This window comes from Terrapene carolina, unplaced genomic scaffold (assembly GCF_002925995.2).
Source record: "Terrapene carolina triunguis isolate 2854851 unplaced genomic scaffold, T_m_triunguis-2.0 Scaffold88, whole genome shotgun sequence".
Taxonomy (NCBI): Eukaryota; Metazoa; Chordata; order Testudines; family Emydidae; genus Terrapene; species Terrapene triunguis.
Window position 1 is genome coordinate 48,006,086 of NW_020664439.1, and position 22,474 is coordinate 48,028,559.

The 22,474-nt window shown below is 49.1% G+C and overlaps 1 protein-coding gene across 2 annotated transcripts in view; it reads right to left on the reverse strand.

Annotated features, from left to right (window-relative positions):
* P3H2 (prolyl 3-hydroxylase 2) overlaps positions 1–22,474 on the reverse strand; it is a 114,193-nt gene that overhangs the window by 33,407 nt on the left and 58,312 nt on the right. The window lies entirely within an intron of this gene.

Consider the following 22,474-nt stretch of genomic DNA (forward strand, 5'->3'; position numbering starts at 1 on the left):
GGAGGAGGGATTTCCCAGGTGCACAGCCCTGACTCCATGATCGGATGTTATCTCCCTGAAATGCCTCCTGCCTGCGTACGGCACCGGGAAGCAGATTCCAACCACACTTGTGCACATGTGGGAAGTTCATTCTCGATTACCACCATTTGACGGAGACCCAGCACGCCAGCCTTCCTGCCAGAGGGACCACAGAGCCTGGCCAGCTCCCAGAGGATGTCGTTCTCTCCCGGGAAGAGAACAAGAGCCCGTGCTGGACGTTGGCCAGTTCACAGTGTCACGGCACAGCATGACTGAGGGTGTAGGGCTGCGAACACGAACCGCGTGCCACTTGGACAGCACCGTGGGTTGTCGGTAAACCACACTGGTTTGTTTGCTTTGGTCCTGTCTGCTGCTCAGATTCCCAGACCAGATAATCGGCGTGGGGGCCCTTACATCTGTTGCCTTCTTTCTTAGTCTATGCTCTGGCTCAAGACGTAGGTTACAACGAAGTAGCACGCCCTGCATCAGCAAGTTGTCTGCCCAGCACACAGCTGGACCAGCTTGCACCAGCTGGACTTTGATTTGTGTGACTGGTCACACTTCATATTACGCTTCCATTTAGCAGCAGTTGATGGAGGGTTAATACATGACTGACAGATGTTTCAACAAATGATCAAGCAATTGTCAGCGTGTCTGCCTGGTCTATAGGTTGCTTATGACATGGGCTATGGGAATTTATAGCACCTTCTACAGGTGTTCATACCCCTCTATAACATGTACTACTTGTGTCTAACATAGATCAATCCTTTCTAAACCATTCATCAATGGAACCTAAGTAATAATAATTGTGACCATTTTACGTACGGACATGCCTCACTAACATCCCCACACCTCATGAACTTAATTGAGTTTGCCCTGACAACTCTCCTGTGAGTACCATCAACTACATTTTATCCACTGGGGAGCGCAGACACGCAGAGGTTAAGGCCCAGATTCATAAAGGGAATTAGGCACCTAAGTTTCACTAATTTCAATTGGTGTTAGGTGCCTAAACCCCATTTACGCCTCTGGGCCTAAGTGACTTGCCAAAGGCCGCGCAGGAAGAATGTGGCAGAGCTCCAAGCTCCCAGCCTTGTATCCTAACCACAGGACAATCTTGTCTCTGCATCTCTCTCGCTGCTTTTGCACGTTTCTGACCCCTTTCCTCCATCGGTTTACAGCACACTCCGGTCAGTCCCTGAGGAACAAGTTACGCTGCTAGCAGTGGTGCAATGCGCCGAGCAAAGGGGTGAGGGGAACAGACACGCTACGTAGCGTGGAGCATGGCATTATCTCTGTGCAGAATGTTTACGCCCTATGGCGGAATTGCTAGTTTTGCATCAAAGGCTTGTCAAAGCGCAGCCATGACATTCGCACTGCAAATATATTTTCATATCTCATGGCAAAAGAAATCAAAACCTGAACTGCTTCGAGGGAGGGGGAATCTGTGATGCTTTAACTTCACACTGGATGAAAACAGGCCCATTGGCAAGCTGGAATGTGCTACGTTCCACTAGGAAACCAGCCACGTTTCGAGCGAAGGTCAGCCCGCTCTTGAGCGAAGAACATGCAAGAAAAGTCATGTTTTTATGTTCCAAATGCAAAAAAAAGGTCCTGGGAAATCCCACCAGGCATTGATGATTTGCAGGCACAACACTGCCCCAAACTGAACGGGTATATTTAATATTCGCCTAGATCATCCCAGGGAAACCCAAAGGCAGGAGGACACCTCCACATGCAGATCTCCCCTGCTCAACGCAGAAGCTGCTTCCGTGATACTAGCCCCCACGGCCTGGCATCCAGCAGAGGGCTCTCCGCGAGGTCAGGAGCTCAGCGGGAGTTTGGGAGCAGCGGGGTCACCCCACAGCAGCCGTATGGAAATTACCTAGAAGGGGTGTCCATCTGCAGCTCTACTTCTTTTCTTGTGGCTCCCTTCAGCATGGGGACCCGAAGCCATCCCAGCTCGTTGGGATCCCCTGGAGTCTACTGAGGACAGAGCAGCAACTCATTCCCCGGGGGGCGGGGCAAACTCCAGAAGTTGGTGCTCAGTGGCTTTTCCTTCCCCGTGCGGGACTAAGGCTACGTCTGCACGACATGCGAGGAGTGCGATTCCCCCGGCTCGAGTACACATACGCGAGCTCTCCTTGAGCGAGCGCGAGTATAAAGAGCCGTGCAGCTGGTGCAGCCCAGGGAGCTGCAGCGGAGGCACGGCTGAGCCCGAAGCCGGGGGGGTACGCACGTGCCTAGTCTAGTTTCAGGCATCCGCTCCTGCACGGCTATTTATACTCGTGCTCGCTGAAGGAGAGCGGGCGTGAGCCTGTGCACACGAGCAGTGGAATCACACCCCTCGCCTGTAGCGTAGAGGTAGCCAGACTGGCCTATCTACCCAGTAACTGGCTACCATGGGACAGCGGCGGGTGGCTGACTCCGGCTCGCGGGGTTCCCAACGTCCAGAGTCCAGACAGCAATGAAACAGCCCCGCAGCCCGAGCCCCGCACACATGAGTCAGCTGGCACGGGCCAGCCCCGGGCTTTTCTTTGCTGTGTAGACATACCCTAAGTCAGTGGCTCTCAAACTTTTGTCCTGGTGACCCCTTTCACACAGCAAGCCTCTGAGTGCGACCCCCCCTTATATATTAAAAACACTTTATAATACATTTAACACCATTATCAATGCTGGAGACAAAACGGGGCTTGGGGTGGAGGCTGACAGCTCGCGACCCTCCCATGTAATAACCTCGTGACCCCCTAAGGGGTCCCGACCCTCAGTTTGAGAAGCTCTGCCCTAAGTGGTAACTGGGCTTGGCAACCGCTGGCCAGATGGCACGCACAGCTGTCGTCTGCCTAGCACGGCTGCAGTGCTCAGGACGCCTGGCTTTGGCGAGGGCTTGTTCACGGGACGTTGTGACCAGAACAGCATGGTAAAGAAGCCCCGTGTTTATGTTAGAGCAGGCATGGCCTGGAGCCGGGTAAGAGTGGCAGCTGGAGCAGAAGAATTCCTCTGGACGCAGCCGGCCCGGCTGAGTTGCTGCAAACCTGTTCCCATTCGGAAACTGGGGCTGGCTGCCAGGGTTCATAAGAGAAGCCAGTTGTTTAACTGGCATAGCGACACCTCCGCCTGTACTATATGTACGGTTCAGCGGGGCTTGGGAAAATACAAGGCTCAATGAGGGTGTATATTTTTGTTCTGAGGCAGCTTTTTCTAAATGTTTAGTGGGAACATATTTTGGCAGCAAACAAACTGGCTAGTACCATTCGAGTCTCCTCTCACAAACAGAAATTCCAAGTGGGAAAAAAGCATGAAGAAGCTACTGAATTGGATTTCCTTGAGGGCTGTAAGAACTAGTAGGGAATTAAAAAGTACAGCAAGCCACTGAAAATAATTTCACGTGAACAAAAAGCAAGCGAGCAAGCTTGGGGAATCAGAGAAGTGTCCCCAAGTCCAGCCACTCATTTCCCAGACTTCCTAGCGTTCTCCCAAAACGAGGCCCTGTGTTCGTGGTGGAGTGTGGGGAAACTTGACTGTCCATCTAACTTGACTGGTCAGAGGACAAAGAAAGTTGGCCTGTGGAATCATGGGATACTTTTGGCAGCTTCCTAGAGCACAAGTCCAGTGGGGCTGTGTCTACACTGCAAAGTAATAGGGCTTGAACCCTGGGCCCCAGCTCGATTTAGGCTCGAACTCCACACTCTGGGTCTGAGCCCTGGGTTAAGGTGATTTGTGTGTAGATGGGAGGGGGGTTAGGGTTGAACCGGAGTTCGAATCCTGGGCTTACATTGCAGTGTAGACGTACCCGGAGGGATAAAACACCCGCGGCCCGGCAGTCCGAGCCCCGCGAGGCCGAGTCAGCTGACCAAGCCCCAGGTTTTTCAATCGCAGTGCAGACATGCCCTAAGGGACTTAGCCTGGGGGCACAGGAATCAATTGCAGAGCTGGGAACAGAAACTGTGTCCTTACTGTCACTCCCATACTTCCCCGGGTGGCGTGTGGAGGGGACGCTGCAGTCCCATTTCGAACCCATTCTCAGATCACATGGAGTTTGAAATACAAACTTGGGTGAAAACAACTTTCTTCCAGGGGCTGGAATCCTACAGCAGGTGCCCCCCCCGGTCGCATTCAGAATCCTCCTGGCTCTGTGGCAAATGCTAACATGGAAAAACACTCCAGATGAAGATGGGGACCAACTTCAGTGGCATGCTCCATGCACTTTGCCTATCCTGTCACACTCCTGCTTTTCTCATTGGTAACAATGGGCTGAATCAGCCCTCAAATCAACACACACACTTTGCCTGGGAACTGAAGCTCACTGTAGTCAAGTTTCAGACAATAAAAACCTCTAAACTGCAGATTTTGTTCTATTGCCCTAACTCAGCCAAAGTCCACTGGCTGGTCCAATTCCCAGCAGACCCAGAGCAGGACTGCCTGAGAAGGAGCATGCGTGATTGCCTTTGAAAAGAAAATGCAAGCCCCAGTCAGAAGGCTTGTCAAAACAGGCTCCAGCTTTGTCCTTTGATTGAACAGCGAAGCGCCAGGGCACAGCAATGCCCAGAGGAACTTGAACCATTTGCCCTGTGCAAACTTGAGAATAGTTTTGGCTTTAACCCTGTAGTTACAACCCGTGCAGGAAACAGAGGCTGGCTTTGCTCTCCCTGCAAAAACAATAGCTCTCCCGTTTGTGTAGTCAATCCAAACAGAAGTAAAGGTTTGAGCTTACACTACACTCAATTACAGACCTAAAAGTGGCAATTCTTCAACAAAAATATAACTTCAAAAACGAACAGACTCCAACGAGAAACTGCAGAACTGGAATTAATTTGCAAACTGGACACCATCAAAGTAGGCCTGAATAAAGACTGTGAGTGGATGGGTCATTACACAAACTAAAAACTATTTCCCCATGCTAATTTCCCCCCCTGCTGTTGCTCACACCTTCTTGTCAACCGTTTGAAATGGGCCATGCTGATTACCACTATAAAAGTGATTTTTCATCCTGCTGAATAATAGCCCACTTTAATTGATTTGTCTCGTTAGAGAGGGTAAGGCAACTCCCATCTTTTCATGTTCTCTGTATATATCTTCCTATTGTATTTTCCACTTCATGCATCTGATGAAGCGGTTTTAGCCCATGAAGGCTTATGCCCAAATAAATGTGTTAGTCTCTAAGGTGCCACAAGGACTCCCCATTCTTTTTGCTGATACAGACTAACACGGCTGCTACTCTGAAACAAAAGAGACAGTGAGTGAGAGAGAGAGAGAATTATGTCTTGCAATGTAGTTGATCAGGTAAATTCTACTTCATCCATTTTACAGATGGGGAAAATAAGGCTCAGGGAAGTAATGTGATGTGCCCAAGGTCATATTATAAATAGGGGTCAGTGCCAAGAACTGAACTCGGGAGTCCTAACTCAAAGTCTCCCCTAAACCCTAGCCACAGAGGGTACGTCTACCCTGGAATAAAAGACCTGCTGCACAGCTGCGGCTGGCCCGGGTCAGCCGGCTTGGGCTCGCGGTGCTTGGCTCACAGGGCTAAAAACTGCAGTGTAGACATTCAGACTCTGGCTGAAGCCACCACGGGGTCCCAGAGCTCAGGCTCCAGACGGAGCCCGAATACCTACAGAGCAATTTTACAGCCCTGCAGCCTGAGCCCCGCGAGCGTGAGCTAGCTGACCCGGGCCAGCCAGGGGTGTTTAATGGCTGTGACATACTAGAGCATCTCAGTGACACGGTTGTAAGAATGTTTTTAACGTGGACAAAGCAGCTACTTACTGAGAGCAGAGTATCAGGAATCTTGGGGTCCAGTCCGGCTTCTGAGGGAAGTGATCTCTAGTGGTCACAGACCTTTCTGTCTCTAGCCTTGTCCCGTCTCTTTCCACCCCAACCCCAGATCTCTGTGCCAGTCTTCTCCCCAGCTCTTCATCCTCATCCCTGTGCCAGTCTCCTTGCTCGCTCTCAGTCTCCCCCCACAGGGGCTCCTTGCCTGATCCGTCATACCCCAAACCCCAGCTCCCAGTCTCCCCTACTCAATCTACTCCCTCTGCCTCTTCCTTGCCTTCCTTTGCCCGAAGGTGGGGAATTGAGAGTACAAGAGAGACAGGCTCCCTGTTCTCAGTTCCAGGGCCAGCCCCCTTGGCCACCAGGAGTAGCAGTTGCAGGAAAAGTCCTATTCAGTCCCTGCACCCCCAGGCTGGAGCATGTCGGTCACTGTGTGGGATGGTGCATGCATAGTCTGGTCACATGCAGGAGCTGGGAGAGATTGGAGCATGCTTTGTGCAGATGGAAGCTTCAGAGATTTAGCTGCCAGCATCTGTAAACTGAGATTTTTCCAAAGTCTTATAATTTGGCCAAATTTGGGTGCATTTTCATGAGAACAATAAAAGCCACAATCCTGGCACCAGGGCGAACCCCTCCTCCCTCACCAGCTCTGCTCCAAAGCAAGGGGGCACTAGCGCTTGTCAATGAAATGGTTATACAAATGTTTTTAATGTGGACAAAACAACGTATTTTCTCATTCTGAGAAAGGACAGCCATTTATGCTGAAGAACTGTCCAAAATGCACCCACCTGGAAAACGTCATCCCCAGTGGTTGAAGTTTGGCAAAGTTATAAGTGAAAACTGGGTCTTACAGTAAGAAGTGTCAGGCAACCTTCACTAGTGGCAGTGCTACCAGTTCAGTCTAAAATTACAGTGGGTTAATTGGTGACAAGAGGACAATAGGTTCATTAGAGAAAAAGAAGCCGCTGATTTGAGAGTACATTGATGATTGATGTTAAGGAAATCTTTGCACTACTCAGAGCTATTTACAGCGCAAACTTCAGCCTTGATCTCTCATTCTTGTTAACTTTGCAGCCCTTCACAGAGTTATGCTTCCAAAGGTTGTGTATTTTTTCTACCACTAAGCTCACTCCAGCTCTCTGCAGCACCAGGATCGGAAGCAAAATGCTTTGGGTTGTGATTGCATTGTTCTTGCGCTTTCTTTTTGAAAGGCGTATAACCTGTGATGGTTTCAGCTCTTCCTGGGGAAACTCGCTCTTGTATGGAGGGCTAGAATAATCCCTGGACGATAGAGAAGTTCCACCTAACTCCTCAAAATAGGGTGCAAGCAGTGTTGAGCTCGAGTGCTGGGTGAAACTCAAAACAGAACATCTGAGCTCCACCCTTTCAGGTTACCCCCTTCTTGTTTGCTTCTGAAATATTCAAGTTCCCGTAGAAGCCAAGCACCGATAAGTTTCTACTTGCCTTGGAGTGTTTAACTAGAAGCACATATATAAACAAATTCCAAACTGGTAAGCTATTCTCAGAAGCTAGGGTACAGAGGTATTATGAAACACACTGGGGTCTGCTGCCAAATTCCTTCGAGCCCCAAGGGAGAGGAAGAATGGTTTAAAGTACAGGACTTGGACTCAGGAGACCATGGCTCCGTTTCTGGTGCCATTGCAGAGCTCAGCTCTCCATCAGTTAGTGACCTGCCTAAGTCACAAAGTAGAATAGGAATAACAATAAATAATGCGTCTTTCCACCACCTTTTCTCGGTCTTGTCTATGTACAATTTCCCTGGGACAGGGACAATGTCTTACTAAGGGTATGTCTACACTACGAGAGTAGTTCGATTTTAGTTAAATCGAATATGTGCAATCGATATTAGAAAGTCGAACGTGTGTGTCTACACTAAGGACAGTAATTCGACTTTGTCAGTCCACACTACCAGGGAAAGCGTCGACATTGGAAGCAGTGCACTGTGGGCAGCTATCCCACAGTTCCCGCAGTCCCCGCTGCCCAGTGGAATTCTGGGTCGAGCCCCCAATGGCTTCTGGGTAAAAAATTGTGGCGAGGGTGCTTTTGGGTAACTGTCGTCATCCGTCAGTCACTACCGCCCTGCCTCCCTCCCTGAAAGCGCCGGCGGGAAATCAGTTCGCGCACTTTTTGATCAGTGACAGCGCGGACGCCACAGCACTGCGATCATGGATCCCGCTGCGACCATCGCTGCAGTTGTGGCCGTTCTCAACGCCTCGCACCTTATCATACACCTTTCCCAGAGGCAGATGCAGAGAAATCAGGCGAGGAGGCTACGGCAGCGGAGTGAGGGCCTGAAGTCGGAGAGTAGCACAGAGCTGTCAGAAACCACGACACCCAGCGCCGAGGACATCACGTTTGCAATGGGGCATGTGGATTTTGTTGAACGGCGATTCTGGGCCCGGGAAACAAGCACGGACTGGTGGGACCGCATAGTGCTTCAGGTCTGGGATGAATCCCAGTGGCTGCGAAACTTTCGCATGCGGAAGGGGACTTTCCTGGAACTTTGTGAGTTGCTGTCCCCTGCCCTGAAGCGCAAGGACACCCGCATGCGAGCAGCCCTGACTGTCCAGAAGCGAGTGGCCATAGCCCTCTGGAAGCTTGCAACGCCGGACAGCTACCGGTCAGTCGCGAACCACTTTGGCGTGGGCAAATCTACCGTGGGGGTTGTTGTCATGCAAGTAGCCAAGGCAATCGTCAAGGTACTGCTGTCAAAGGTAGTGACCCTGGGAAACGCGCAGGCCATCATAGATGGCTTCGCTGCGATGGGATTCCCAAACTGCGGTGGGGCTATAGATGGGACTCACATCCCTATCCTGGGACCGGGCCACCAGGCCAGCCAGTACATCAATAGAAAGGGGTACTTTTCAATGGTGCTGCAAGCACTGGTGGACCATCGGGGACGGTTTACAAACATCTACGTCGGATGGCCGGGCAAGGTTCATGACGCTCGCGTGTTCAGGAACTCTGGTCTGTTTAGACGGCTGCAGGAAGGTATTTACTTCCCGGACCACAAGATAACTGTTGGGGATGTGGAGATGCCTACAGTGATCCTCGGGGACCCAGCCTACCCGCTAATGCCCTGGCTCATGAAGCCCTATACTGGCGCCCTGGACACAGAAAAAGAACTGTTCAACTACCGGCTGAGCAAGTGCAGAATGGTAGTGGAGTGTGCTTTTGGCCGTCTCAAGGGGAGATGGAGAAGCTTACTCACTCGCTGTGATCTCAGCGAAACCAATATCCCCATCGTTATTGCAGCTTGCTGTGTGCTCCACAATCTGTGTGAGAGCAAGGGGGAGACCTTTATGGCGGGGTGGGAGGTTGAGGCAAATAGCCTGGCTGCTGATTACGCCCAGCCAGACAGCCGGGCGATTAGAAGAGCCCAGCGGGACGCGCTGTGCATCCGGGAGGCTTTGAAAGCCAGTTTCAAGGCTGAGCAGGGTACCCATTGACTTTTAAGTTTGTGGACACAGAAGCTGAACTTGCCCCCGTTTCTTTACCCAGTTGCCGTCGACTATCCTCTCCAATTACATACCCCCTTCACCCCCTTCCCAAAAAATAAAATCTGTTCTGTTTTGTTCATGGACACCGTTGTCTTTATTACTGTTTTCACGGGAATGTTTTAAACCTGGGACGCAGACTGTGGCGGGGAGCGGGTTTAGGGTTGTGATGCAAATGATGCTTCTAAACTCCAGGAATGACAGGCTCCGCGATGGTGGACTGGTTGTTTCAACGGAGCCTGCCAGCCCTCCTGGCCGGGACTGCGTGTATGTGTCGGCTATGTGACTGTCTTGCAGGGGGAGGAGGGTTACAGATCCCCTGCTGCGCGGCTCTGTGATCCAGGGTAAGGACCGCTGCATAAGATCTGTAACTGCCCTCCCCCGCCACCAAGTCACAGAGCAACACCACCGCCCCCACCACACAGAACATGAAAACCACCTCCCAGACTGACCAGGATAACTAGTCACTGCACTGTATATGTGCCCTGCTGCTGCACCTGCCCCCTGCTAAAGGTGACTGTCCTGTCCAATGACCAAGGCCCTTCCCCCCCCTCCAGACAGACTCCCCTCCAAAAGAAGAGGATGGAAACAGAAATGAACAGAAACGTATTCTTTATTAACAACCGCACATGGAACGGGGGGGTGAAACTTGGACGGGGTCTTGTGTGAGGCGGGTAGGAAAGGACTTTTCAAATTTTGGGGAATGAGAGCCTTCTAGTGGTAGAGCAGTCCGCAGGGGTGGAGTGAAATTTTTCCCGGCCCCTTCCACCCCTCCGTGTTTGGACTTTGGGTGAGGGGGGTATGGGACTTGGTGGCGGGGCAGGGCAGTTACAGAGAGACTGCAGCGGGGCTCTCTCCTCCTGCCTCCGGTCCTGCAGAACATCCACAAGGCGGCGGAGCGTGTCCGTTTGCTCCCTCATTAGTCCAAGCAGCGTTTGAGTAGCCTGCCTGTCCTCCTGTCGCCACCTCTCCTCCCGTTCAATGTTTGCCCGGTGCATTTGGGACAAGTTCTCCCTCCACTGTGTCTGCTGGGCTGCCTGTGCTCGGGAGCATTCCATTAGTTCAGCAAACATGTCTTCCCGTGTCCTCTTCTTCCTCCTCCTAATGTGCGCTAGCCTCTGGGCAGATGTGGCTGTGGGAATTGGAAAAAGGGAGTGAATTCCTGAGACAGAGCAATGTATCTGTGAACAGAGAACATAGTCTTTCTCTGTGAACAAGACCATGCAGAGCACCTATCACACGCGCACTGAGGACAAGGTCGAATTTTCGGCCCTCGCCTACAGTGCCTGCGGTCTTGCTGTGGCGAGCTGAGGAGCAGGGCAGGACACCGGACTTTGTCTAGATGGCAAACATGGTAAGCCGTAGACTTGTGGCCGCTTAAAACTTTAAGAGTGGCACTGGCCTCCTTTCACATAGAAAGCAATGCGAGTCTCTGCTGGCAGCAATCCTGCAAGCATGAACTCTGGCCCTGTCCCAGCCCCTCGCGGCTGTAAACCGCGTGGCTGTAAACCGGCGGTTGCAGTTCTGTAAAGGGACGGGCAAGCAGTCCCAATACTAACTTTCCCCTACCTAATTCACAGCAGGGAGTCATGCCTGACATCACCCTCCTGAAGGTCTCCGAGAGCCAGAAGGAGAAGATGCTCCGGGACAGCCTGCAGAAACCGGGGCCATTTGCTGCACTGCTGTGCAAGGCCATGATCCCGGAGTACCTGCTGGCGTTGTGGCAGGGAAACGTGTCCTACCACGGGGGGCCTAATAAGCTGTCCCTGCCCAGGAACCTGCTGATGAGGCTTGAAAAACACCTGCAGGAGGTGTATGAGGAGTTCTCCCCGGAGGATGTCGCCTCGATCCCCGGTTACATTGACCAGTTCTTGGCTTAGGTGCCCTTGGAGGGACAAATGACTGCAGGGTTTTGGGCACTATAATCATGAAGCGGACATTGTGAGATTTTTTTAAAATGGTTCGGACTATATATTGAGGCGCCCAAAGACGGAGTAATCATGATACACTTTGCACTGATTCCCCTTTTGTTTGACTTTCCTGTTTACATGTTTTTAAGCACTTTACCCACTGTTAATATTTTCAATCTTCCTGTTTTGTTGCAAATAAATGTTTACATGTTTTAAAGCACTTTAGCTACTGTTAATATTTTAAATATGCCAGTTATGTTGTAAATAAATGTTTGGATATTTAAAACACTTACTGCTTGATCCTTCCCCTGAATCTGTGTCTGGGGTAACGGCTGGGGAGGGTTGGTAGGGGATCTCTGTCAGGGTGATGAAGAGCTCCTGGCTGTCGGGCAAATCAGCGGTGCCAGCGCTGTCGACTGCCTCGTCCTCCTCATCTCCTTCTTCATCTTCCCCGTCCGCTAACATGTAGGAGGAACCGGCCGCGGACAATATCCCATCCTCAGAGTCCACGGTCAGGGGTGGGGTAGTGGTGGCGGCCGCACCTAGGATGGAATGCAGTGCCTCGTAGAAACGGGATGTGTGGGGCTGGGATCCAGAGCGTCCGTTTGCCTCTTTGGTCTTCTGGTAGCCTTGTCTCAGCTCCTTGATTTTCACGCGGCACTGCGTTGCATCCCGGCTGTAGCCTCTCTCTGCCATGGCTTTAGAGATCTTCTCATAGATCTTTGCATTCCGTCTTTTGGAGCGCAGCTCGGAAAGCACGGACTCATCTCCCCACACAGCGATGAGATCCAAGACTTCCCGATCCGTCCATGCTGGGGCCCTCTTTCTATTGGATTGCACGGCCATCTCTGCTGGAGAGCTCTGCATCGTTGCCACTGCTGCCACTGCTGCTGAGCTCGCCACGGTGTCCAAACAGAAACTGCGCTTCAAACTGCCCAGACAGGAAAAGGAATTCAAATTTTCCCGGGGTGTGGCTGGTCAGAGCATCCGAGCTCGGACTGCTGTCCAGAGCGTCAACAGAGTGGTGCACTGTGGGATAGCTCCCGGAGCTATTACCGTCGATTTCCATCCACACCTAGCCTAATTCGATATGGCCATTTCGAATTTAGCGCTACTCCTCTCGTTGTGGAGGATTACAGAAATCGATTTAAGGAGGGCTCTATGTCGAACTAAATGGCTTCGTGGTGTGGACGGGTGCAGGGTTAATTCGATATAACGGCGCTAAATTCGACATAAAAGCCTAGTGTAGACCAGGCCTAAGTGTACGTATAGCGTGTGTGTAGCATATGAGGAATCCCATTCTTGATTGGGGACACTATAATATTGACAACTACTACTGGTGGGTGGAAATAGGCAATGGAAAAACAGGATCTCAAAAGCTATATATTAGAATTGGACAAAGTACAGAGAAGGGCAAGAAAAAGGATTAGGGGTGTGAACAGCTTCCATGTGAGGTGAGATTAAAAAGATGGGGGCTGTTCATCTTAGAAAAGAGATGACTAAGGGGGCCTATGGTACAGCAAGTGAATAGGGAAGTATTATTTATGCCTTCACATAACACAAGAACCAGGGGTCACCCAATGAAAACAACAGGCAACTGGTTTAAAACTAACAAACGGAAGTACTTCTTCATACAAAGCACAGTCAACCTGTGGAACTCATTGCAAGGGGATGTTGTGAAGGCCGAAAATATAACTGGGTTCAAAAAAGAATGAGATAAGTGCCTGGAGGATAGGTCCATCAGTGGCTCTTAGTAAGATAATCAGGGACGCAACCTCATGTTATGGGGGTCCCTAAACCGCCAACTGCCAGAAGCTGGATGACATGGATGGGTCACTCTAAATTGCCCTGCTCTGTTCATTCCCTCTGAACCATCTAGCGCTGGCCACTGTCGAAAGACAGGATCCTGGGCTATATGGACCATTGGTCTGACCCAAAGTAGCCGTTCTTATGTATCAGGCCCTTACAGTACAATACATCTTGAATTACACTAACACTCCTGGAATGATGTTGCAGGAATATCTTCAAAGTTTTACATCAAAACCTTTATATTTCAGCTGCAAGGTCACAAACACAAGATCCCTGAAATACTATTGCAGGGTCAGTTTGGCTACGGCAATGATTAGAGCAGGAAAAGGAGAAAAAAAATTGAAACATTTTTTGAATTTTGAAAAAAGAAATTAAATGTTTCAGCTCAAAACCAAAACTCTTGTTTCATTTTGTTGGCAAATGGAAAGATTTCAAAGGAAGTTTGAAAACCCATTTTTCATCAAAAAATGTTTAGATGAAAAAATTTCAACTGGTTGTAGTTTCCACTTCTCCTGCAGGGGGTGGACAAAACTGTGGCAAACTACTGAATGCAATATTTGTTCTGTGTTTGTACAGCTCCTAGCACAAGGGGGTGAAATCCAGACCCTATTATAGTCAGTGGGAGTTTTGCCATTGGATTTTAATGGGGCAGGATTTCATCCAAAATTAGTGACTTTCGGAAACTTAGATGGGAAAGATTTGAACAGGGTAAGGGCTGAAGTCAGACTGCAGGATGGACCTCAAGTTAGTACCTGCACGGTCTTAGCACGATTTATAGTGTCACTGGACTTCTAGCGTGCAGCTAGTTGGTTTACTTCAATAGTGAAAATCCTAAATGGGGAATGACCACCATTGCTCTCACAGGCTGTATGGTAAAGTATCAATACAGTGTTAGCAACTCGCTCATAATTCACCCTCTTTCTGGTTTCTATTATGAAGCCAATACAGTCTTTCCGCAGCAACCCAATCTAAATCCTCTGCCCTTCTATGATTGCAGTGTAGCAACCAGCCAGGTTTAATACATAATATTCTCTAATGTCTTCCCATTTGCTGCCATAAGGCTGCCAACACTGTACCACCCAGGTATCTAGAACGTGTCTTCACATAGAGTATGATATGATCAGCACTTTGGCTGCTGCATCATTTTTAAAAGGATAACATCATAAAAGAATCGTGTAATCCCAATCCTGAATGCCCACCTGCAATCAGCTGTGGCTAGCTCAGCTCCATTCCAGGAGAGGTGTTTTTAACTTGGACTTGTGCAGAATAATAATTCTGCTACGGACTTGGGCTCATTCGCATGGTGATAGATCCTAAACACCCCAGACTGATCCCAACTCGCTGGGAAGACTCCCATTGATTTCAGTAGGGTTTGGATCAGCTCTCCAGTCCAAGGCCCCGTTGTGCCAGCTGCCATTCAAATACACATAAAAACAGTCTCTTCCCCTACACAATCTGCAACAAGACTCAACGACAAAGCAATGATGGTCAGCGTTTAGCTATTATGACCCTAACCATGCAATCACTTAGGCATGTACATGACTGGCCCTGTTCACCCGGGTACATTGAGTGCAATTGGACCACTCACCTGAGTAAAGCTATGCATGTGCTTAAGTGACTTCAGGATCAAGATCTACAGTGCTGGAAACAAAATGAAATGATCTATTGCCAGATTTTTGGAGCAAGGGATCCATGGTATTATAGTGGCTTATTCCTGCATTTTTCTCTATGTGTGTTTACAGACAGACAAACAAAGTGCATATTCCGTACAATGTAACTAAGTCACAAAAACATTGTCAGGTTGCAAAGTGAACGACTCTGAAGTTAGGAACTGCCAGAATGAATGTAGCCTGTTCAATGTTAATTCTAACTCCTTTTCCATCAAGTACACGACACAGAATTTAATTACATGGTCTCCTATAACTTGCCACAGGCTGCCCTCCCTCTCCCGTCTCTTATTTCAATACATTATCATCTATCAGGATCTGTGAGCTGTCCAGTGTGACTGGCCTAATTCATCCCATTTCGATGATCGATTTCAGGGCCAGTCATGCAGTGTGGGGAGCTGGGGATAGCGGGGAGAAGGGAGGGAGGAGAGAGAAAAAACAAACACACATCTAAATTCAGCCGCCTCTTGAAACTTGGAGAGACCCACAGTTCTCCAACTGTGCCTGAAGAATTTGGTCTTTTCTTTGCAAATGGCTTGGCACAGCTGACCGCTGTGCGCAGTTCAGAGGTTATCAAGCACACAGCTACTTCTGTCGGGGTCAATTTATAATGCAGTCCTAATTTCCTCTCCAATTTGTGTTTATGAAACGCACTTAATGTTCCGCACAGACTGCTTCCCTGTGAGAAATGCTAGGCAAGCAAACACAAACAAATCAAGCACTTCCCTCGTCTTGTAGCTTTCAAAGGCATAAATACACTGCTTTCCCCTTGAAATAGCAGCCATTCCTCACTCAGACGAGGGCTCTTCAAAAAACGGTTTGAACATTGGAGCACTCACTCAAGGAGGAATGTGCAGTGACCACTGGCCAAAGCTTATTTCATTCCACAGGCCAGACCTGAACGGACGCTTAAAGAAGTGAGGCTTGCCCATCCCAGGTCACTGTGGTGGAACACATGACTTTTGCTAGGGCATTTCTCACTGCCGTGGCAGACACACAAAGTCACAGCATCCAGATCCATCCAAACACGTCCCTGTACACAACTCCCTCCCATGAGACGTGGCGCCCACCAGGGTAAACACAGTGCAGCCTGGATGTGAGTGGCGCCGGTTGAAAGGATGTAGGGATACACGGCGATACTATGGCGCCCAACAGCATAGAAATACAACAGACAGAACAGCCTGCAGCAACCGCTTCCGGAATTATTTATGCTAAATTTACATTCATTCAAATACATTTCTGGGTTACCTAAGGAGGTGGTGGAATCTCCATCCTTAGAGGTTTTTATGGCCCAGCTTGACAAAGCCCTGGCTGGGATGATTTAGTTGGGGATTGGTCCTGCTTTGAGCAGGGGATTGGACTAGATGACCTCCTGAGGTCTCTTCCAACCCTAATCTTCTATGATCTCGTTGGTAAGGATGCTTTTCCTGTGCAAAACTTTATGGGGTGGATTGCAACTGGTAGTGATGCCGGTACATAGGTTAGGGAAGAGGTGACAGAAGAGACATGGTTCAGGAGCACAGGCTGACGCTCCAGAGGGTACGTCTACACTGCAATGTAAGCCATGGGTTAGTAGAGCAGACGCTAGGTTTGTTAGCCTAGGGCTTGAGCATCTACACTCATTTGTAACTCCAGGTTAGAAATTGTTGAACCTGGGTTCCAAGCTTGAGCTCCAGCATCGGCAATATGAGTCCCTGAGTCGAACCACCCATATCCCAGACTTCCTAGTGCACTCCCAAAATGTGGCCTCTTTAGCCCTGTGGGAAAACGTGACTGCCCAGAAGACAAAGTCAGCCCGTGGAATTGTGGAACGCTTCTGTGGACTCCCAGAGCACTACTCTGGAGGGGCCGTGTCTACATTGCAAAGCAATAGGGCTTGAACCCTGGGTCAGACCCTCCACCACCCCATGGGTCCTGGGTTAGTGCGATTTGTGTGTAGACCAAAGGGGGGTTAGGCTTGAGCCTTAGTTCAAACCCTGGGCTTACACTGCAGTATAAACGTGCCCAGAAGGTTTGGCCATAAAGTGTCTCATGAGCCCGGGCCTCTGAAATGAGAGGGGCTGGAAGGGCATGGGACATCCCCCCTCTCCCTGGGGCATCTGAAGTGGCTGGACTCAGAGACCATAGCATGTGCTGTGTGGAAGGATTCCAGCTGCATCAAGCGCACCAGTTAAACTAATCGATCCAGTTTTCATAACTTCAGGGTGAGTGGCCGGCTCAGGGATTGGTAAGAAGTTGTGGAGCCTGGTGTGATACTGACAGTCATGGAGTAACAACATGGGGGTTCAATCCAGTTCCAAGTAGCCAGGTGTCCACATCACATGAACCAACACCACAGCCACTGCCCAAGAGAGTCTCGGAAGTCCAAGGGCTGAACGGACGGTGGAGAATGGAATGATCTCCGGGCACTGGCTCCCTCCAGCTCAGGGGTTGAATAGCATCAATGGGCAGCCGGGGGGAAGCTTGTATGGTTGCTGACCCCTGTAGTGCCCGTTTAACCACAGAACTGACATCTCCCTTTGGTACCGGAAAATCTGACCTCTTCGGTCTTTTTAATCAAGTTGCCAGCTACACTTCTAGCCCAGAGAGCTTCTCCCTGCCTAATCTGCAACAAGACCATAGTTGAGACTAGGTCGCCAGCTATTTACATCTGTCGCCTTGTAACTTGCTTCTGCCTGCTCAGGCTGAATGCTCTGCAGCAGACACAACACAATCATTGTCCAGTCAAGTGAACATTTTAATTCCCCGGCTCTCTGTGCTGATGTGCTCCACAACCCTGTGGGGTCTCTTGCCGCTCAGCACTCAGGCTTCTAGGTCACTTGGGTAACGTTTTCAAAAACACCAAAAAAACCGACGATCCAACCCCAGATGCTCAGCTGTATACTAGGGCTACCAGCAGGTAGCAAGACGCCCTGCCGTGCATACTGCAGTAAGGTGTCAATGCACTCTTACAGTAGCAGGTGTTTACAGAAATGAGAGTTGCCGAACCAAAGAGGGGTTTTCAGACTGTATATTATTGCAACCTGCATCACGCAAATTGACTCCAAGTACACGAACTCTGGCCAAGGAGTGAAAAGGAAGCTACTTGAGTGGGTTTCATGCATCTTTGAAAGAGCGGAATGGGCTTTTCTGCGCCTTCCTTAACTTGTTTCTGTCTTTTTTCAGCAGTCTGCAAGCTGTTTTGTTGCCTTTCAGAGCAGAGATATCCTAGGTGGACGCAAACATAGCTTGAAGCAGAACGGTTAGCGCTGCCCGTTCATGCCATTACTGAATGCTGTACTGGGGGAAGAAGGAAACGTTAGACGGGAACCAACCACCTCCAATTCAACGTGCCCTGGGTGTGATGATATTCACCAGGTCTAAGATGGGTCTTATTGATACCGCTGTTCCCTCGGACACGCGCTCCTCTTACATCTGTCCCGAAATATCACTCCAGACGTCAGCATATTAAAAGAAGGTGACAACCCTAGTCTGCTTCAACTGTGTCCCAGTTACCCCAAGTCCAACATTCATCGCCAGGCATGACCCGCTTTGAGTTCAAGAGAGGTGCCAGCATCAGAGAGAGAAATCTGCCCTAGAAAACTATATTCCAAGAGGGGGCCTTTGTCCATAGGTCTCAGATTATTAGGCGGCTGTATAGGCCTTCAAGTGTGAAAATCCATTTCCTTCACAAAACACTTGTCTATTTGCTGTTTACCCGCTCAGGTTACGCACAACTGGACTCTGTGCTACAACCTGCTTAGACAGAAGGTTCTTACCTTAAAAGATTTAGTCACGACATTGCTTTTTCCTCATTGCCTTCGACATGCTCACGAACCAGGACAGAAAACACACATACTTTATGACTCTTTGGAGGCCCCCAACTTTTTTTTGGAGAGACTCTTCCATCCCCAAAATGGAATCAATCTCCAGTTTGCTCTGGATGTTCCCTTTTTAAATAGTTTCAATGTGTCTCACACTAGCACATTAGTCTCCTGTTGGAGGAAAATGGAGCAAATTTGGGAATTGGCACGAGATAAACTCATCACCATAAGGGAGGGTTGGCCTGGGTATGTCACTGAAAAAGCTATCTTGAGAGGCAAATTATACATACTACACAATCATACTTACCAGTATGCACACCGGCATGGGCATGGACACACAGTAGAGCCAGACTGCATCAGGTTTTGGAACAGTCTCCAAAAGGAGGTGGCCCTTTTGAGCATCCTTACTTTGGAAATTTATAACTGGGCTGAACAAACTCCAAGAAAATATTCCACGGGGAACAATCCTGCATCTGCTGCAGGGAGCTAGAGTAGATGTCATAACGGATCTCTCACTTGGGTGATTATCTCCATGTTATATGTTCACATTCACAGACAATGGACCAAAAGAGTCTCCAATCGGATAAGGCCACTTTGTAGTGGGTAAGCAACACAGAGTGGCCATAAAGCAGCCGGAGGAGGTCATCAGAGAATTCCCCCTGTCCCAAGGAACTCTCCACTAGGGTAAAGCCAGTGGAAGCACTGTACTACCTTCTGCACTAGCTACCCCCCATCCCCAGCATAAGGGGAGGAGCGCACCGGGGGCATTCCAGGGGTGGTGGGTGATCAGATTAGGGCGTGGTGGAACGCAGTTTGCTTCGCCCCATCCTCTGGTGGTTTAAGGTAAGGTTGCACAAGGACAGTCCCAACTTGCACCAGGGCTGATGAGTCCTGAATCAGAGAGCCCCAACTGGCCCCCTGCAGCTCCACACGCTGCCTAAGCTGTGCTCAGATGGAGTTGAGAATCAAGCCTTTCGTACGTATATTTGTGCTTGTGCATCAAATGCCTTACGCACTCGCACAAACACAATTCAGCAAGTCAGGCAAAAGGATCATCACTCATGTCCAAGTGACTTGCTAAACCATTTCCCAGAAGAAAAATACTTCCCACACTGAATTTGATTCCTACAATATGTCATGGGAGCATGCAACAGGAGATCTGCTTGTGTTCATGGTTCTGTACCGAGCCTTCAGTGTGACTGATCATGCAAAATGCGCCAGTTGGGATTTTCTCCCAAGAAAACATTTAACACACTCAGAAGACGGCTAACACTTTATAAAGAAAACTTTCCTAGAACACTCCCTGTTGGCTCTCTTGGCACATAGTTAAGGATGAAGCTGAAAACTGTAAAAAGAAGCCTGTGCAGAGAGAATTTTTTCCTCCATGCCAGTAGGTACAACACACACAGCCCATACTCAAGTTGAAGTCACGCGAAGGATGCAGCTGGCAGTACGCAAATTCCACCACCCTGTTTTGTGGTGCAATACTTGACCAGGAAGATTCACTCATACCAGGTGATACATGGCCAATGGGACATCTGGCAAAGTTGAGCCCTTGTAGCAGAAGGCAGAACTGGGCCCAAAGAACCTACTATTAAAAGAGATCAATCTACGGGAACTGAAGACACCAACTAGCTATACTGTAGCTTGTGGTGCAAAACACTATACATTTGACAACCTAGGTGCCTCATCAATTTCTCCTGCTTGGGCCTGGTAAGAAATGTATGTATTCTATGTATTTAAATGGATGCAAACATAAATCAGATGGCAAATGAGTAAGTGGCAAAAGCTTCTCCTTTCATAACTCCCATTGGGACAGGCAGAATTTTATTCAGCCCTTGGGAAACGCCGCAGAACAGTTTACTTTTTGGAACTTGTAAGAAAAACACGTCACATGTTTTTTGGTCAAGCTAGATCAATAGACTTACAAGCGCAATCCCGTTCACTTCCTGGGCCTCTGAGGTCTTTTGTGGCCAGGCATTATTGCCTTTAAAGCCAGACGTGACCAGCAATACACAGCACCAAACACTAAAACGCTGTTTAAAGACCAACGCAGATGTTGCAAGGCAGGCATTCTATGCTGCAGTACAGAGGATGCCCATGGGCATCTCCCTATTCACGAGCTTACAAAATCCCTCTGGCAAGTACAGCTATTAATCACATGGAAAAATATCATTCAGAGAGGAGTTCATGTACTTTAAGTTAATGCAATTCAGCAGCTGGAAATAAGTGGGAGGAGTCAGCGTTGGGGGACCAGCCAGCTCCCAACAGACTACCAGCAAGCATCCTATGGACCACAGTTTGAGGCCCTCTTTCATAAGACAAGCACAATAACTGGCTTTAATCTTAGATTTCCAGGATCTAACGTGAGGAGTTCTAAATGATACACCTGTATTCACTTTAGAGAGATACATGGATAGGGGTCCACCGGCAAAAATATCTGAGGTCGTGGGTATTAATCTGCACAGACTAATGGGTGGGGTACTTGTATGTGAAGGGAGGAAGGTCAAGGATGAAATACTTCAACCTGCGTGAGGCCTAAATTGGGCTATGCTTTCAGGAAAACGCAAATGTGCAGCAAGGACAATTGCGGCAGATGTCACAGAAATCTGACAAAGACAGGGAAGCAGGCCTGTGCTTTCATTTTATTCCTTGCAGCCACTAGGCATGGGAGCATGACAATACTTGATATTTATATCGCCCCTTCCAACGTTAAAGATCTGAATACATCTCACAGAACCCACCACGGAAATGCCGACGCTTCCTCGGAGATGAGGGGCAGTAACCAAGCAGACCAGTGGCACGCAGATCAGAAGAAGTTTGAAGGAAGAAAACCAGGGAGCACTCCTACATTTACTAAAAGGCTTGTGGGATCCAAGGTGCAGGCAGAGCAGGGATGACCTCCGTTTTTAAGGCCTAATCCCAAAGACATGTAAAGTGCATAGAACCCAATTTACAATATGTACACCAGCAAGGATGAAGGGCTGATCAGAATGCCAGGATCGGAACCTGCGTTTCTCATATAATTCTAATCTAAAATGTAGGCCACTCAAACATCCCCTTCATTACAGCACAGAACCTCTGCTGGTTTGCAGACTCCTGCTGTGATGGAACAGCAGTTCAGACCCACGCTCTTGTAGTTGAATTGAGGAAACATGTTGTATAGGAAGATCTATGAGCGTCACAATAAACTCTGCTGTACACAATAGGCTGTTCTACCGACCGACCTACCAACTATTAGCAGAGCACACGGAGCTTCACAACAGCAGGCTATGCCGGTTTTCTCTCAGGGTACAGCAATTCTTCTACCTGTACTGTACCCGCTGACACCTCCCTGCAATCTCTGTAAAAAGCAGTATTGTAGGTGTTAATTAGGAGGTTCACGGTGCAATGAGAGAAGTCAGAGAATGGATCACAGAGTCTCTCTATGGGCACGACAGTCCCCTTGACAGAAGATGAATCAGACAACAGAGCACTGATATCAACCATCCTCACTTCCTCAGTCTCAGCTTATCCATTTCTCTTGCCTTTTTTCATTTTTCCCTTTCTGGGAAGACATATGCAAACAGGACTTTTTGAGGTGAGGGATTCGTCTGCTCGAGCTTCCCGCCTCTCATCCAATGTTCTAACACACCATTTCGAACACCACAACCACTGGCTCTTGTGAGGTTTATGGCGTCATAAGGAGAGGATGCGTGACACCAGGTGTGGGAGCAGATGAAGAGCTAAGCAGCAGGGCCGCTGTTTTCATGCTGATGTCTCTAGCAGTAACTAAAAAAAAGATTGAAGAAAAACAAGACAGAAAACTGTAGGAGCCAGAAATACTCCAACAATAGAATGTTTTCCCCCAGAGCGCAACAAGGCTCAGCACCTCTTCAAAGACTCAAATGATGAGCGCTTCCAAGAGCTGCTTCTTCCCGATGCCCTTTCAAGAGAGAGCTCGAGTTAGTTACAACCATCAAGCACAGGCAACCATG